Source organism: Mustelus asterias, unplaced genomic scaffold (genome assembly GCF_964213995.1).
Source record: "Mustelus asterias unplaced genomic scaffold, sMusAst1.hap1.1 HAP1_SCAFFOLD_211, whole genome shotgun sequence".
Classification (NCBI taxonomy): domain Eukaryota; kingdom Metazoa; phylum Chordata; class Chondrichthyes; order Carcharhiniformes; family Triakidae; genus Mustelus; species Mustelus asterias.
In genome coordinates, this window is record NW_027590198.1 from 152,388 (window position 1) to 169,707 (window position 17,320).

Consider the following 17,320-nt stretch of genomic DNA (forward strand, 5'->3'; position numbering starts at 1 on the left):
CGAGCAACAGTGAAGGAAAGGCGATATTTTTCCAAGTCAGTTATATGACTGACTTGGAGTGGAATTTACAGGTGATATTCCCAGGTAACTCTTACCCCTGTTCTTCCAAATGGTAACAGTCCTGTGGTTGGAAGGTGTTGCCTAAGGAGTCTTGGTGAGTTCCTGAAGTGAAACTTGTAGATGGTGTATAATGCTGCTGTTGTTTGTCGGTGGTGGAGGGAGTGAGCATTTGCAAATGCTATGCCAGTCAAGCCGCCTGCGTTGTCCTGAATGCTATAAAGCTTCTTGAATGTTGTTTGAGCTGCACTCATTCAAGCAAGTGGAAATAACTCTATTACACTCCTGAGTTGTTGTTTTGTAGGTGGTGGACAGGTTTGGGGAGTCTGAAGGTGAGTTACTCACAGCAAGCTGACCTGATATTCCAGCCGGAGCATTTAAACATCCAGTTAATTCAGCGATTAGCCAATGGTAACCCCGACGATGTTCATAGTGGGTGATTCAGTATCGTAATATAATTGAATGACAAGGAGCAATGGGTAGATTCTCTCTTTTTGGAGATGGTCATTTCCTGGCGCTCATATTACTAATAATCTGCAAATCACAAAAATAAATAAATATTTCACAAATTATTTTCAGCATTTTGTTTGGTACAAATATAATTGCAGTTTATTTATTGTAGTTTATTGAGATTCAAATTTATTGAGGTCATTTTGGCCTTTCTGTCACCAAAGAATCAAATCTGTCCCAGAATTCACTGGGAAGTTGAATTAAATCCGACCGAGGATAATAAGCAGCTACCCAGCAGCCTCTGCGCTTTATTGACACGTAATCACCTCATTATCACACATGAACCCCTGATATATAACTGGAGTGTGTAACCATTTTGAAAGTGACTGTATAACTGAAAGGACGTGTATCTAATGTTATATATAATTTATAATATCTAATGTGACGGTATAGAATCTTAAGATCCAGATTAATTATTCATAGAACAAAGAATCTACAGTGCAGAATGAGACCATTGGGCCCATCGAGTCTGGAGCGACCTCAATCCTACCCAGGCCCTATTCCAGTGACCCCTCATATTAACCCCACTAATACCCCTGACACAAGGGTTAAATCAGCATGGCCAATCAACCTGAACTGCATATGTTCAGACTGCAGGAGGATACGAGAGTACCCGGAGGAAATCCACACAGACAAGGAGAGAAACTGCAAACTCCACAAAGACAGTGACCTGAGGACGGAATTGAACCCGGGTCCCTGGCGTTGTGAGGCAGCAGGGCTAACCAATATGACAACGTGCCGCCCTTGCACACTGACACAGTACTGGAAAGTCATTTACCACTTGGATCTGTCCAGTGAGTTTCACAACATTTCAATTGCCTCATTATTTTTTTAGCCTGTTACCTTCGCTAACTTAGGTGATGATATGTTGAGTGATTTGTTGCACTAGAAAGGGCCATATGTTCCAAATATTACAATCCTCCCCCCTCAACCTAATCCCTCTTTCCATCTTGGATTTGAAGATTCTGAAGACATCGGTGAGGCTACACTTGGAATGCTGTGTACAGTTCTGGTCACCCTATTATCGAACGGATATTATTAAACGAGAAAGAATGCAGAAAAGTTTTACTAGAATGCTACGAGACCTTGATGGTTTGAATTGTAGGGAGAGGCTGGATAGACTGGGACTTTTTCTCCGGAGCATAGGAGGCTTGAGCGGATCTTATAGAAGTCTATAAAATAATGAGGTGCACAGATCAGCTCGATAGTCAATATATTTTCCCAATGGTAGAGGAGTCTAAAACGAGAGGGCATAGGTTTAAGATGAGAGTGGAGAGATACAAAATGGTTCAGAGGGGATATTGTTTCACACAGAGTGTGGCACGTTTCTGGAACAGGCTGCAGAGGTAGTGGTAGAGGCGGGTACAATTTTGTCTTTTAAAAAGGGTTCAGACAGTTACATGGGTAGGATGGGTACAGAGGGTTATGGGCCAAACGCGGGAAATTGGGACAAGCTTAACGGTTAATAAAAAGGGCGGTATGGACAAGTAGGGCCGAAATGCTTGTGTCCATGCTCTCAACCTCTATGACTCTATGACTCGAGTCACCATCAGCAGATGGAAAAAAAATCAGACTGCTCTTAGTTCATTTGTTCCCGATATCTCGGGGATTGGATTCACCGAGAAAATCTGGAAGGACTAAAGGTTGTCGCACAGCATAAAGGTCAAGCACAGCATTAAAGCAAAAGTTAAAGCATACAAAGCGGCAAAGATTAGTGGGAAGCCAGAGGATTGGGACGCATTTAAAAGCGAGGAGAGGACAAGTAAAAAAGCAATAAGGGGGGAGAAGATGAAATATGAGTGTCAGCCAGCTAGTAATATAAAATAAGACATGGAGAGTTCTTTTCAATATAATAAAAGGTAAGAAAGACGCAAAAATTGACATTGGACCACTGGAAAATTAGACTGGAGAAGTAATAACAGGAAACAAAGCAATGGCAGAGGAACTGAATAGTTACTTTGCATCAGTCTTCACGGTGGAAGACACCAGTGGAATGCCAGAGCTCCAGGAGAGTCCAGGGGCACAGGTGACTGTAGTGGCCATCACTAAGGAGAAGATTCTGGGTAAATTGAAAGGTCTGAAGGTGGATAAATCACCTGGACCGGAAGGACTACACCGCAGGGTTCTAAAAGAGATAACTGAGGAAATTGTGGAAGCATTGGTGGTGGTCTTTCAGAAATCACTGGAGGCAGGGACTGTACCAGAGGACTGGAAAGTAGCGAATGCAACACCATTGTTTAAGATGGGAGGGAGGCAGTACACGAGAAATTATAGGCCGGTTAGCCTGACTTCGGTCATTGGCAAGACTTTAAATTCCATTATCAAAGATGAGACCGCAGAGTACATGGAAGGGCATGATAAAGTAGGAATGAGTCAGCACAGTTTTGTGAAGGGGAGGTAATATCTGACAAATCTGTTAGAGTTCTTGGAGGAGGTAACAAGGAAGTTAGATAAATGAGAGCCAGTGGACATGATTTATTTAGATTTCCAGAAGGCCTTTGACAAGGTGCCGAAAAGGGGACTGTTAAATAAGTTAAATGCCCATGGTGTTAAGGGTAAGATCCTGGCATGGATAGAGGATTGGTTGATTGGCAGAAGGCAGAGAGTGGGAAAAAAGGGGTCTTTCTCAGGATGGCAGCCGGTGACTAGTGGTGTGCCTCAGGGGTCAGTGCTGGGACCACAACTTTTCACAGTATGCATTAGCGATTTGGAGGAAAGAACTGAAGGTACTGTTGCTAAGTTTGCAGATGATACAAAGATATGTAGAGGGACAGGTAATATTGAGTAAGCAGGGGGGCTGCAGAAGGGCTTGGACAGGTTAGCAGAGTCGGCAAAGATGTGGCAGCTAGAATACAATTTGGGAAAGTGTGAGGTTACGCGCTTGGAAGGAGGAATGGAGGCATAGACTATTTTCTAAATGGGAAAATGCTGAGGAAATCAAAAATACGAAGGGACTTGGGAGTCATTGTTCAAGATTCTCTTAAGTTTAAAGTGTAGGTTCAGGAAGGCAAATGCAATGTTAGCATTCATGTCGAGAGGGCTAGAATACAAGAGCAGGGATGTACCTCTGAGGCTGTACAAGGCTCTGGTCAGACCCAATTGGAGTATTGTCAGCAGTTTTGGGCCCCATATCTAAGGAAGGATGTGCTGGCCATGGAAAAGGTCCAGTGGAGTTTCACAAGAATGATTCCTGGAATGAAGACTTGCTGTATGAGGAACGGTTGAGTCCTCTGGATCTGTATTCGTTGGAGTTTTGAAAGATGAGGGGAGATCTTATTGAAACTTTCAGGATACTGCGAGGCCTGGATAGAGTGGGCGTGGAGAGGATGTTTCCACTTGTAGGAAAAGCTAGAACCAGAGGGCACAACCTCAGACTAAAGGGACGATACTTTGAAACAGAGATGAGGAGGAATTTCTTCAGCCAGAGTGTGGTGGATCTGTGGATCTCTTGCCGCAGAAGGCTGGAGGCCAGGTCATTGGGTGTTTTTAAGACAGAGATAGATGGGTTTGTGATTAATAAGAGGATCAGTGGTTCTGGGGAAAAGGCAAGAGAATATAGATGAGAAAAATGTCAGCCATCATTGAATGGCGGGAGCAGACTCGATGGACCGAGTGGCCTCATTCTGCTCCTCGTTCTTATGTCTTATGGACTTATGGTCTTATATACTGACACACTTGGAATAAAGGACCTGCTTCGATTTTTGAAGTAATAAATCACAAATATGCGACTGTCGAACAGCAAATTTTAGGACCAGCTATCATCACATCCATCCGTCCACTCACTGATTTCTCAATCAAAACATTCAGGCATCCAACTATCGTTCATCCCTGCATCAACTCAAGCATTCCTTTATTTTTGGGTCGATGGTGGCGTAATATTAATGCCAGTGTACCAGTAATCCAGAAGCCCAGGCCAATGATGTGGAGACACGAGATTAAATCCCACCCTGGCAGCTGGTGGAATTTGAATTCAATCAATAAATCTGGAATACATACTGACAGCGACCAGATAAACCTCTCTGATTCCCCAATGAAGGAAATCTGCCATCCCTACCTGGTCTCATCAGGATGTGACTGCAGATGGACAGCAATATAACTAACTGGGCAATGCCTTCTGAGATGCCCTAGCATACCACTCAGTTCAAAAGAAATTAGGCAAAGGGAATAAATGTTGGCCTTTCCAGAGATTCTCACGTCCCATGGAAGAATGAAGTGAAAGAAAACACAAGCATACATGTTTATCTAGTATAAAATATATCACCTCTCTGAATCAACTCTCATAATCTGCCTGTATTTTTCTTAATATCCATCCATCAATGTTTTGTTGTGTTGGAGAGATCATTATTGTTGCTAACAAGGTGCCGGAGAAGCTGAATACTTTCTTTTCAGAAGAAATGGGAAACATTCATAGATGTTTGCAACTTAAAAATAATTAAATTGCCTCCAGTACTGTTGCTGGGTAGATTTGTTTATAAATAGGCCCCATTGACAATGCTGAGAGTTTGACGTTGGCTTGCAGCCAAGTGTTCAGTACTGAGGAAACAGGTTTTTGATTTACTGAACAAACACCCTCAGATGCTTCCTGTAAATATTTTTGGGTATTTGGCAGCAGGCTGGACAGTTGCCAAATACTGCGTAGGACAGATTAACGTGAATCTGTAAGGATAACATGGGACTTCGTCAGTTATACAATACATGTCTTATTCCCAAAAGAAAGGCACATTTTAAATGTTTTTTCTTCGAAGCAAATATTTTAAATGAATGCACTTTTCATTATGTGATTAAAAAGTATCGGAAACTAGTCAATTGACTTGATGCTATTTCATTTGTATAGCTTCCAATGAAATGTCCTTCCAACAATTAAAGCCTCTTTATGAACAACGTATGCTGATGTCCCCAATCCCTCAGTCCCATGAGATCAGTGTAAAGGCACAAAAATGAAAATAATTAAAAGTAAAAGAAAATCATATATCTACCTTGAACAGCAGGGATTTCTGGAATATTCTCAATGTTCTGCACCTCATTAAAAACTTATACCTGATGTATAACGTGTTCTTTTGTCCAGCATAATCTGATTTCAATTATTTAACAGTCCCTCTCATAACTGCCAATGAGTGAAGAAATGACCAGTTCATAACCTGCTTCAGTGAAAGATAAAATATTTATTCTTGTGATATTGTGCATTATGCCGCAAAGTCCTGATATCCTGTGTTCCCAATACCAGCTGCTCGCCAATACAATGATCTGTCATGATTTGGATGCTGAAGGAGAACTTTCCTGATTGCCGTGTCCGTTCTAATTCATTAGCTTCTTTGTCAAAAGTCAATGTCAATTTTATGTTTCTCTGTCAACTCAATGCTTAATTGTAAGTCAAGAAGTTTTCTTTCACCGTTAATTTTCACAGGGTTAAGGAGCTGTTGGGGAAATATATGGTGTAACATTGTATCAGATACGGAGTTTATTTTGTTAATTTATTAGTGGGCGGCACGGTGGCATAGTGGTTACCATTGCTGCTTCACAGCATCAGGGACCGTGGTTCAATTCCCGGAATGGGTCACTGTCTGTGTGTAGTCTGCACATTCTCCAATTGTCTGCCTGTTTATTCCCATTGTCCAAAGATATGCCGATTAGGTTGATTGGCGATGATGAATTGTCCCATAGAATCAAGTGAATTAGCAGGGATGGGAATAGGGCCTGGGTGGGAGCGTTGTCGGTGTGGGCCCGATATGCTCCTAATGCACTGCAGGGATTCTATGGATATGGGTGCCGCTGGCTGATCAATATTTATTGCCCACTCATTGTCGAGGGCAGTTGAGAGCTAAACACATTGCTGTGGCTCTGTAATCACATGTCGGCCAGATGAGGTAAGGACGGCATATTTCCTGCTTGAAAGGACATTAGTGAACCAGATAGGTTTTTACACAATCGACAATGATATCATGGTCATAAGTAGATTCTTAATGCCAGACGTTTTTACTGAATTTAAATTCCACCATCTGCCGTTCCGGGATTCGAAGCCGGGTCCTGAGAACATTAGTTGAGTTTGTGGATTAATTGTCCAGCGATAAAAACGCGAGGCCACTGCTTCCCTTCTTCTTATATCCAGTCCCAAATTACAATGATAGCTATCCACACCTGAAACACAATCATCCCAGCATTAAGTTACATAAATCGATAATAATTCTTCTAATGAATTATATTTCGCTGTAAAGTGTTAGAGACACAGAATTATTGCAAATCAGACTGACATCTTTACCCTGATAAGGTAATGTCATCTGTGTATGTCCATTCCCTTGTGAAGGGGTGACGAAATAAAGGCACTTAATTTACAATGAAATTGTTTCTTTTCTCTAACAGATGCTCAAATGCAATTTCACTCTTGGACTAGCAGAGACATGACAATGGATTTCACTGTTACTCCCTCGGTGTCAGTCTGTCTCTGGAATGTTCCAGTGTCAGCAATCAATTCACCGGGAATAGTCCTTGGTGTTTTTGATATATTTTATTTGATTTCATTTGACTTATTATTATCGCATATATTAGTACACAGTGCAAATTATAGTTTCTTGCGCACTATACAGTCAGAGCATAACGGATATAGGGAAGGAAGGGAGAGAGTGAATATGTAATTTTGCAGTCATAGCTGTTGTGTAGAGAAAAATGAACTTAATGCGACGTCGGTCCATTCAAATGTCTGATAGCAGCAGGAAATAAATTGTTTTTCAGTCGGTTTATACGTGTCCTCAGACTTTTGTATCTTGTTCCCGATGTAATAAGGTGAAAGAGTATGTCTGGAGTGCGTGGAGTTTTATTTTCATAGGATCTTAGATATTTTTACAAGTGTGGAATCGGAGGTTGTGTTGAGCCAGCGAGAGGCAGAAAGTGGGCGCCCCTGAAACTCTTTGAGACTGACCTGCAAAGCCAACGCATTCAATGTTGGCAGAAACTGGATGGTCTGGGTCCGACAGGTCCCTGAACAGTGTTTACAGTGTCTTCTTCAGTACGATAGTCTTGGGTCAACCTACAATTCCTCCGCCCCAGGATTCAGGATCAATTTACTCCGCCCAAAGACACTTCAAACAACGTCAAGAGAAAATGCTGGAAAATCTCAGCAAGTCTGGCAGCATCTGTAAGGAGAGAGAAGAGCTGACTTTTCGATTCCAGATGACCCTTTTGTCAAAGCTTTGTCAAAAGGTCATCTGGATTCGAAATGTCAGCTATTTTCTCTCCTCACAGATATTGCCAGGCCTGCTGAGATTTTCCAGCATTTTCTCTTTTGGTTTCAATTCCAGAATCCGTAGTAATTTGCTTTTATACTTCAAACGACATCGTCTCTTTGGAAATAACTGAAAACCGAAGATTCCTATCTTTACCCTGTCTGTTCTGCCTCGACTCCAATTCCACTATGATGAAAATGACTCTTAGCCACTACTGAAATTGCCGGGCAGGCCATCCAGTTGTATCAAAGCTGCTATGGAAAAACAAATAATAAAATCATCCAGAGGGCAGGTTTCAACAAGGTGGTTCACAACAGCCTTCTCAGCAGGGACAACTAAATGTTGGCTTTGTCAGTGATGCTCACATCCAGAGGATCAATAACAACAGTGTAAAGTGCTGCCGATTCTGGAAATCTAAAACTAAAGTAACACAAATGCTACTCAGCAGGTCAGTGTACATCAGCAGATAGAGAACCAGATTCACATTTAAAATCGATGCCAGGATGCAAAATCTCATTGATTTAATTCTAAAGAGCAAGGCTGTTCTCCCCAATATTCTACCTTAATACTGATTCTTCAAACAAAATCACAAATTTACTGGCAATTTATCACATCTCGGTTTGTGGGAGTTTGTTGTACGTACATTACCTGTTGTATTTGCAACGTGATAGCAGTGACTAAATTCAGCAAAGGTACATCAGTGAGTTTTAAGAACTTAGGGACTACATGAAGTCGGGTAAAGGGTTCTGTAAATGTAAGCTCTACCAAAATGAAAGTTGTAATACGTTGGAAGTGCTGAGAGATTAATGCGAATATATTCATTCCTCTGCTGATCATAGCAGCATAGAATCATAGAATCCAGTGCAGTGCAGCAGGAGGCCATTCGGTCCATCAAGTCTGCAGCTGCTCTCCAGCAGAGCATCCTATCCAGGCCCAGCCTTCACCCTATCCCGACAACCTCACATATTCAGAGGCTAATGTCTCTAACCTACACATCGTTGCACACTAAGGGGCAATTTAGAATCGCCAATCCACCTTGGGCCTGGGAATGATGCCCTGCTGGACAGCTGGTTCGGACTTGATAAAGCGATGGTCTCCTTCTGCACTGTAGGGATTTTGTGATTCTACGTTGCTCATCCTTGGACTCAAAGGAGCAATTTATCGTACCAATCCACCTAACCTGTACATGCTTGGACTGTGGAAGGAAACCGGAGCACCGGAGGAAACTCACATGGACATGGTAGAATGTGAAAAACCACACACAGTCACCCAAGGTTGGAATCGAACCCGCTTCCCTGTCACTGTGAGGCTGCAATGCTACTTGTATCACTTAGTGATAACCACACTGGATTTTTTATTCTTCCCTCGTGTGAGTCTGATCACTAATTATGACAGGAATATTTCACACATCAGTTCTATTTGTTTTAGCTTGTCTAGTTGAAGCAATTTAGATCATCAATCAAATTAACATTCAATGGAATACCAGCCTGTTCACAGATACTTTATTTATTGTGACATCAGAATTTTCAGAACAAATTCTTATATAGAATGTATTTATTCATTTAATTAAATAGCATCTGCTGTAATGTATGTTAAAAAGGTTTCTATTCATTTTGAACCAACTGTTAATATTCTTAAAATAACCGCTATTTTGAGTTGAAACGAATGAATAAGTGACGGTTTATCTGTTTTTGCTGCCATGAACATTTCATTGTAAACAGTGAGGTATTTATGTAAATAAACACAGAAATAGAAATCCCAGATTAGATTGTTGACTGACAAAGAGACAACAAATATTTCCCCACCAACACAGCACAGAAATAGAGACAAACATGCAAATTGATCAACGGATTCCAGAAATGATTGTTTTATACATTAGTTATTCATCAATTATATGAAGAAAAAATATCATGACAATATCTATGTTAAGAATTAGCAAAGAATCCCTCTGATCCCGAAATGTGATAACACGGCAAATGTGTTCATGGAAATTCCCTGTGTTTCATCTCTCTCTCTCTGTCTTTCTCCTTCTGGTTCTAAGTCTTGTCTCTTCACGATAGTTCATCGTCTTCCCTCCACAATCTGAATTCAATGTTGCCCAATGTATTCTCTCAGACAGAGTAGTAAGGAATGCAACGCAATGAATTGGAATCCATGAGGGAGATTTACTCTAAAAGATCTCTTGAGCATTCTATGATCTTGGGATATTGTATACATTTCCCTCTGTATCTAACCTGTGTTGTACCTCGTAACAAGGATTCGATGTGGCAGTACCAAAGAAATTTTCCCTGTATTTATCCCTGCCCTTGGACTGTTTGACTGGACAGTGTAGAGGAATATTTAGTCTGCATCTAAACTCACGTACCTGCCCTTTGAATGTTTGATATTACTTGTAGAGGGATATTTAATCCGTATCTAATCTCTGCTGTACCTGACCTGAGTGTATTTTATGGGACTGTGCCGAGGCATCTTCCCCCTCTACCGAACACCAATTCAAACTTGCCTCCCGATTCTCTGATGGAAAAATGCAGAAGTGGTTTTACCGAGAAGAGAGTCCCTGGTCTGTATGCCTTCATTGTGTTTGAGCAGACTTTGTAGAGGGAGTTTCACTCTGTTTCTAGACAATCTACCTTTTCCAGGAATGTTTGATTTTGATAGTGAGAGGGAGGTTCACTTTGTATCTAAATCATGCTATTCCTGCCTTGGGAGTGTTAAATTTGGCAATGCATGGGGGAACTTTACAGCTAACCCCATGTTACTCCTGTCCTGTGAATTTTTGATGGGGCAGTAGGCCGTCTCTCCAAATTTCATGGGGGTTGAACCAGTCTCTTTATTAGACAGTAAATTTACCCTGCGTCAGCTTCTATTATATAAGGTCATGCCTCGGTTAATGTTGCACTAGACCCGATCTCTACACATATTAAACGAGATGCTTTCTCTGACTATACTAAATTAGACCTTGTCCTTGTTTATATTATGCATCACCATGTTTCAGTTTATTTCAAACTAGACGCTGTGTCAGTTTGTATGAATTTAGACCTGTCTGTTTGTATTAAAATAGATGGAGTCTTATTCCTGCACTTGACCTTATCCACGTTTATATTGCATTGGACATGGTCTCAGTTTTTATTGCACTGGACAATGCCAGTAATGAGGAAAGTGTTTAGGGGGACACAATTCTCGGCATCCTCCTGAACATGGAATGTTATGAGGTCTTGAGCACTGGAAAAGAAGCAGTGTTATCTGAAATCTACTTCTGCTGACTGCATTGAAAATGGATACTAAGACCTGTATCGCATGCACTGTCAACACAGAACAAAGAACAAGAAAAGTTACTGCAGAGGAACAGGTCCTTCAGCACTGGAAGCCCACACCGTCCAAATACTGTCGATCCAATACTGCCTGTTTCAGAATCCTGCCAGAGACCACTGTTTTTCATCCAACATAATATCTCTTCTTCTCGTAGAACCGCGGAGGAATGCAGACATAATTCAAATCGAGGCAAAGTTAAGTGCAGGCATGACACTGACACAGTCTCGTGAAATATGTACAGGGTCAGGATCAAATATTACTGAACCAGAGAGTGTGGCTCGTGCAATATAAACTGATTTCTAGTCAAGCAGTGTATTAACAGAGACAGACTCTAATTTAACATAAACGGGGTCCTGATCCAGCAAAATAGAAATGGGTTCGCTCCGAGTGCCATGTGGGGATGTTCAAAGGCCAAATGCTGATCTTTTCAGTGACACCCACATCCCATGAAACAAACATTTCAAAGATATATGACAATGTCGAGGAAAATAAAACTGAGACAGTGTCTAGTGCGGTTTTACTGGACATAGGAGCTTGTGCATATAAACTGATGTGGAGATGCCGGCGTTGGACTGGGGTGAACACAGTAAGAAGTTTAACAACACCAGGTTAAAGTCCAACAGGTTTATTTGGTAGCAAAAGCCACACAAGCTTTCGGAGCTCTAAGCCCCTTCTTCAGGTGAGTGGGAATTCTGTTCACAAACAGAGCTTATAAAGACACAGACTCAATTTACATGAATAATGGTTGGAATGCGAATACTTACAACTAATCAAGTCTTTAAGAAACAAAACAATGTGAGTGGAGAGAGCATTAAGACAGGCTAAAAAGATGTGTATTGTCTCCAGACAAGACAGCCAGAGTTTCACTGGCTGTCTTGTCTGGAGACAATACACATCTTTTTAGCCTGTCTTGATGCTCTCTCCACTCACATTGTTTTGTTTCTTAAAGACTTGATTAGTTGTAAGTATTCGCATTCCAACCATTATTCATGTAAATTGAGTCTGTGTCTTTATAACTCTGTTTGTGAACAGAATTCCCACTCACCTGAAGAAGGGGCTTAGAGCTCCGAAAGCTTGTGTGGCTTTTGCTACCAAATAAACCTGTTGGACTTTAACCTGGTGTTGTTAAACTTCTTACCATATAAACTGAGACAGAGCCCAGTAATGAATGAAACTGGACCTAAATTTCTTTAGGCTGAGACGGAGTCAAGTGCATTAATAATAATTACTAATAGATACAGGACAGTGACAGAGTCCAATGTATTAGTAATGATTACTGATACAGTACCTAGAATGATGTAAACTGAGACAGAGCCCAGTTTATTTGTAATAATTACTGGTACAGGGCCTAGACTGATACACACTGAGATACGGACAATGCAGCAATTAGGAGGTATTGCAAAATGCGATTATAGCTGAGACGTGACATAGTCTTAAATAAATAAACACATGGACGGGTGCAGCTTTAACGTAAACAGGATCTAGTTTATCAAAATCTAATGAACTATTACCATAATATCTGTGACAGAACCATGTGTCATGCATGAAGCAGTTGCTCCAGTTTAGTATGCAGTGGCAAATGTTCTGAGGCAGTAAGAATCGAGACACGGCCTCTTGTCAGATCAGCAGAAGCATGGCTCAGTACCGCCATAACTTAGAAATTATAATAAAAACAGGGCCTGTCTCTCATTTCCGAACACCTGTTATTGAGCCAAGTGCAGAAAATAGCTTAGACATGACCTCCTCGAATATGACCCAGGCACAGCCTACTGGAATAGACAGAGGCAGAAGCTAGTTGAATATAGGCAAAGATATGGTATGTTTAAAATTGTTGTGATTTTGATGTCACTGGGAAAGTCAGCTTTTGTTGCCAAATCATGAATTCTTTTGAGAATGTGGTGGCAAGCTTTGGGAAGCTGGTGGGTGGGGTGGTTTTCGAGCCAGCTACTTTCTCCAGAATGACATTGAGCTTTTGAGTGGCACAAGTCAGGCAAGGAGAGAATAGTCAATCATCTGTGTCGGCACAGACTTGGTGGGCCGAAGGGCCTGTTCCCGTGCTTGACTGTTCTGTGATATTTGTTCATACTCCTGTCTTTTGCCTAGTAGATGATGGATAGGAGTTGGGAATTCAGGAGGTGCGTTGTTCACAGCAGAACTCCGAGCGCCTGACCTGCTCCTGTGGCCACATGATTTAAACGTCTGTCTCCGTTCAGATTTTCACGAATTGTAATTCCCAGGATGTTGATAGTGGGCGAATTCAGCGATGGGTAATGCCATTTAATGTCATGGGGAGTGGTTTGGAATCTCCCTCATTGGAGACTGTCATTGCCTGCCACTTGTGGTGCATTAATGTTCCTTGTCATTCATTAGCCAAAGACTAAATGTTTTCGAAGTCTTACTGCATATGGACACAGACTGTTTCAGTATCTGAGGAGCCGTGACTGGTGCTGAACTTTGTGCAATCACCTGTGAAAATCCCACTTCTGAACTTTGATAAAGGGTGAAGTTTGGGGCTTGGTCACCAACCTGAAGAATTCCTGCTGCAATGATTGGCCATCAACAATCCTTTGTGCTCAGTATGACTCAGGCAGTGGACTCTGTTCCCCCTGATTCCCATTGACTGCAGTTTCGCTCGGGCTCCTTGATGCCTCAAACGGTCAGACGCTGCGTCGGTGTCAAGGGCAGGCACTCTCTATTCACCTTTTTAATTTATTTTTTTTAATCCAAATTTGGACTCTTTCCAAATCATTTCTGGAATCGAGTGCTCCTTGATTGCTCCCAAATTGACCATCTTGGTGTGTGTGTGTTGTGTGAAATACATCGTGTTTTATACAAATTAATTCCACAATGATCACTTGCATCCTTCCATTTCCACTACATGATGGACACACAATAAACACATCCAATTCAGATTGGCTTCCTTTACATATGTCACCTTTTCTAATGATTGAGGAGGCCAATTTTTGAAAAGTTAGTTCTGCCACAAGTGCTGCCCATTAAGCTACCATTCGTCATTGTGTGTTATCGTTTTGGTATCATGAATGGATATTAGGAGCTTTGGCGTAGAGCCAGTTATCACCAAAATCCTGTATTCCTTGCCCTGCTGACGGTGTTGAATGACTTCGCGAGATTGGCCGAAGTACGTTAAAGATATGGACACATATGGAACATGGAGAAGTTGTTGGCTGGAGTAAATGTTCCAACACAGTCACTACACTGCACATCAGGAACACCCGGTCTGCAAGTAGATGATGTATTTCAAGTGTGACCCCAGCAAAGATCTTACCCGTGATGTTATGACTGAGGTATGTTGGTAGTTGTAATAGTCTCTTCCATCGGTTTACTTTGCAAAAAGTGTGATAAATTTGAATCATGCCTGTCTTATGGAATGATGGGTGCCATGGTGGCACAGTGGTTAGCTCTGTTGCCTCACAGTGCCGGGGCCACTGGTTTGGTTCCGGCTTGGGTCAGTGTCTGTGCGGAGTCTGTACTTTCTCCCCGTTTATGCGTGGATTTCTTGTGGGTGGTCCAGTTTCCTGCACAGTCCGAAAAGGCATGCTGGTAATGTGTACTGGCCAGGCTAAATTCTCCCTCAGTGGACCCGAACAGAAGCTACAGTGTGGCGACTCAGGGATTTTACAGTGACTTCATTGCAGTGTTAATGTAAGCCTACTTGTGACATTAATAAATGAACTACAAACCTTAAATCTTCCAGCAAATAAGGAGAATGTCATAAATGTTCAGAAAGATAGTAATTATTTTCACCAATGACCATCCATTCGCAATTTAATAAATGCATTCACCAATTCTCATTCATTCACAAAGGTTAGTCTATTTAAAATTACTTGATGGAAGGTGGGCGACTGTCTAAGCTATAATTTAATAGAGTCAAAGTTTCGAGTCGGGATGACCCTTTTTTTTATTTGGGGGAAATTGAAGAGGGTGAGGACATTGGGAAATGATGAGGTGGAAAGGGATTAGGATATAGTTAGCGATTGAGATGTTGATTAAGTTCGTTAGCATGGAGAAGTTGATGATTTTTGGGATCGGTATGTAAATTGATGAAACTTGTGTGTGGCTCGAAATAGTGCATATAATTAAACAGTATCTATTTGAACTATTCCCATTTCACAGGAAAGTTATGCAGCTTCTCTGACACCTTGTTAGAAACAATGATGATCTCTCCAACGCATCAGGAATTCTCTGCCGAAGCGTCATCCAGACTCGAAACGTTGGCTCTATTCTGTCTCCACAGATGCTAGTCATGATGTGGAGATGCCGGCGTTGGACTGGGGTAAACACAGTAAGAAGTTTAACAACACCAGGTTAAAGTCCAACAGGTTTATTTGGTAGCAAAAGCCACACAAGCTTTCGGAGCTCTTAGCCCCTTCTTCAGGTGAGTGGGAATTCTGTTCACAAACAGATTTTCACTGGCTGTCTTGTCTGGAGACAATACACATCTTTTTAGCCTGTCTTGATGCTCTCTCCACTCACATTGTTTCGTTTCTTAAAGACTTGATTAGTTGTAAGTATTCGCATTCCAACCATTATTCATGTAAATTGAGTCTGTGTCTTTATAAGCTCTGTTTGTGAACAGAATTCCCACTCACCTGAAGAAGGGGCTAAGAGCTCCGAAAGCTTGTGTGGCTTTTGCTACCAAATAAACCTGTTGGACTTTAACCTGGTGTTGTTAAACTTCTTACTGTGTCCACAGATGCTGTCAGACCTGCTGAGATCTTACAGCATTTTCTGTTTGTTTCCAGTATTTCCTTCTATACAACTTTGCTTTGAATAATTTATTGATATTAACATTTATTGACACCTTTTTGTCACCAAGGATAAAATCTGTCCCAGAATTCAGTTGGAAATTGAATGAACACAGACCGAGTATCATGAGTAGCGACCCAGCAGACTCTGCGCTTTAAACTCCTGAATCATAACTGGTGTGATGATTTCCAAAGTAATCATACTAATTAAACCACCTGCACCAAATATGATTTTACTGAATCTTTAAATCCCGATTCATTATTACACAGTTTTGAGAAATAATGTAACACTTGTAGTTCCAGTGAGTTTCACAATATATCTGTTGCCACATTATTTATTTTACAGCTTGTTACCTTCACTAATTTGGGTGAGGGCATGGTGAGTGATTTGCTGCACATGTTTCAAATATTACAATCCTCCCTCCTCAGCCAAATCATGTTCCCTCTTTCGATCTTGGATATGAATATTCAGCATCAGCAGAGAAATGAACCATCCGTGCGGCAGGAAAATCCCCTCTTCTTTTCGTGAGGATCAGCTTGCTAACTCCCTCGAAAATCGGGTTTGATTTCACCCAGACCTTCTGGAAGTATTGAAGTTATTAGACTGACAGAAATGGAAACAAGGAACTGTTTCAATTTATGAACCAGTCAAGTACAAATATGGGAATGTGGAACAGCATCTTTCAGTTCCATTTAACAATGCATCCATCAATCCGTTCACTGATTCCTCAATCAAAATATTCAGGCATCCAACTGATATTCATATCATTCATTCAACGGTCATTCATTCCTGCATCAACACAGTCATTCATTTATTGTTTGCGCAGATGGTGACGTAATATTAATTTAATTGGCCCAGTGATCCAGGGACCCAGGACAATGATGTGGGGACAGGATTTAAATCGGAGCATTGCAGCTGGTGGAATTTGAATTCAATTAATAAATATGGAACAGATACGAATGGCGACCATCGGACCCTCTCTGATTCCCCAATGAGTGAAATCTGCCATCGCTACCTGGTCTCACAAGGATGTGACTCCAGATGGACAGCAAAATAGCTGACTCCTGAATATCTTCAGAAGTGGCCTAGAAAACCACTCAGTTCAAGGGAATTTGGGAAAGACAAAAAGTGCCGGTATTTGCAACCAAACATCCCATGGAAAGATAAAGGGAACGAAAATACAAACATACATGTTCATGTATCGTCTCTCTGAGACATCTCTCAGTTTGCCTGTAATTCTTTCTATCCATCTATCACCATATCCTGATGTGTTGGAAAAATCATCATTGTTGCTAACAGGGTGCCAGAGAAGCTGCATGACTTTCCTTTCATTAGAGATGGGAAAAATTCATCTAGATTTACAACTTTTAAAAATTAAAGTGCCTCCAGTACTGTTGCTGGGTAGATTTGTTTATAAATAGGCCTCATTGACAATGTGAAGGGTTTTAAGTTGGCTT